Source organism: Sinocyclocheilus grahami, unplaced genomic scaffold, assembly GCF_001515645.1.
Source record: "Sinocyclocheilus grahami isolate Dianchi unplaced genomic scaffold, SAMN03320097.WGS_v1.1 scaffold973.1, whole genome shotgun sequence".
Lineage (NCBI taxonomy): Eukaryota > Metazoa > Chordata > Actinopteri > Cypriniformes > Cyprinidae > Sinocyclocheilus > Sinocyclocheilus grahami.
The window spans coordinates 364,196-366,750 of NW_015506152.1; positions in this window are offsets into that span (position 1 = coordinate 364,196).

Sequence of the window (2,555 nt, forward strand, 5' to 3'; positions counted from 1 at the left end):
ATATCATGTCTGTGAGGCAATTCGCTGTTTCAGTTCATCATTGTGAAGTGCTCCTGCTCAAGACCGAGATGGCAGAATGCACATCCCCTGTTTTCCTTTTTATTTGATAAAAACACAATGTTTTGTTGATATTGTGAGTGCCCACAAATAAAAGTCGACCATTTACAGTTCCGAATGATGTATTAATCTTACCTTTATGAGAAAAAATGACGGCATATTTTAGGTTGTTTCCACTGTTAGAAAAAAATGCAAGTGATCGCACTGGCGCCTCCATGTGCTGCAAAGTGTACTTCAGCTGCCTTCTACTCTCCACACAAACGATTGGATATGCGTCTAACAGCGCACATTTATCTATAGGTTAAACGTTTAACCTAACATTTGTGATGTGCTTGAACTGTTATATTTCTATAGATTTTATTTTAGGCAAGTCGTGATGATTTGAGAAGGCTAAATTGATCAAACATAGGCTATGATCAACTCACTGTCTGCCGCTGGCCGCTTGGTCGTTACTTAAAAAAAAAAAAACTTACATTTAACGAACCAAAAATGCTCCAAACGTTTTTCTAAATTAACTTTATAAAAAAAATTAACTAAATATAATCACTTTTCCATTATATACAAAACTGAACTATTTTAATAGCCAAAACAGTAATATAAGCTGTTTTGGGAGAAGGGGAAAAAAAGATGGGCTCGAGCCGAGAATTCTGATGAGCTGTCAGACAAGGCCAGGCTAGGGCCTATATTTGAGGCCCGTGCAGGGCTCTAGTCCACTTCATCCAACGCTGTTTTGTTCTCTGTTGTTTTTATCTGTGAGCATGCTCTTGATAGATGTATTTTACCATTTTGTTGAGTTTAAAACATGACACATTCGTTCTGCTCTCACTGATCATTTGGTCCTCCCAAAAAAAAAACTGTGCGTACCCTAGGAAGAAATCTTGCAGGCGCCCCTGCTTGCTGTACTTAATTATTTAAAGAAAATCATTGTAGGCTATTCGACTAAGTCGTTCTGAGTGATAAATTGAAAAAGCTCCCACCTGTATATCACGACTAAACAAAATAACATGTAATTTACTTGAGGTTCTGCTATAAATGTGTCTATTAGAATCATTAATTGAAATGAATTAATTATACAAAAAATTGTTTGAAATTAATGAAGACTTCCTTAATGAAGGAAGTCCTGAATGACTGGTATTAAAGGTCATTTAGTCATTTTGATCACGGCTGCTAAAAACAACATCAGTGTTTATATCTGGACCATGAACTGTTACCCCAATACTTAATTTATTATTACATGTTTTCCACACAGAAATACTAATCTTTTAATGATTAATAGTGCATATGATCTATTTTTGTGTGTCAAATTTGTACCAGACCTCAAAGTAACCCATAAAGTAAACCAGCCCCCACTACCGCGATCCATGCCGTTTTATTGCCTTTTTAGCAGGACAAATTCAATGTTTCAATGTTCCTCACTTAAGTTTTTTGAAAACATTAAAAACATGCATAAAAATAAATACATAATATCAAACAAATAACAATAACAAATAACGGTAACACTTTATTTCGATAGTCCACTTTAGACATTCTATTAACAGTAAGTAACTTTGCAACTACATGTCAACTAGCAGTTAGTAGAGTATTAGTAGACTGTCTGCTTAATATCTTCTAACTCTTTCTTTGTCAACTTATTCTACAAACCCTAAACCTACCCTAACAGTCTACTCTGAGAGTTAGTAGACATGTAGATGCAAATTAATGAGTTGACATGTAGTTACAAAGTTACTTATAGTTTGTAGAATGTCTAAAGTGGACTATCGAAATAAAGTGTAACCCAAATAACTAATAAAAGTGGATAAAATATAAGCATACTATTTTATTTTCAAAGACTAAAGAGAAATATCAATACTGACTGAATCTTAATAAAATTACTAAATTATTGTTACCATTTAGGCCTAATCAGTTAAATCTGTAAATTATTTAAACAGACTAAACTTTGTATTTAAGGTTCGTTGATTTTCATGTCTTCCACATACAAACAATGAGCCAGAACTAAATTATTGATCATTTGCATAAAATCATATGTAACACGTTCCTACACGTGCTTACGTGTTGTTAACGCTTTCCAATGGCGACCGGTGGAAGTGCAAGTAACCGATCGTGTTCCCAACGTGTTGTTTACGTGTGAAGACACGTTTGTGTTTTTCTTACCTTAATGTAAGCTCTTTTATTTCAGTTGTGTCCTCCAAAATAGTCAAAATTAGATTTTTGCAATGGCTGATTTAGAAATTATATGCAGTGTATTATTAAAGTTAAAGCAGCAGAGGGTATTATATACAAACCGGGCATGCTTTGATGGTTAATTTGGAAAAGCAGGAGATATTCCACATATTCTTTCAGGATTCTTTGATGAATAGAAAGTTCAAAATAACAGCATTATATTTGAAATATGTCTTAATGGCACTTTTGATCAATTTAATTAGTCCTTGTAGATGTGTGTGTGTGTGTGTTTGTGTGTGTGTGTTTATATATATATATATATATATATATATATATAT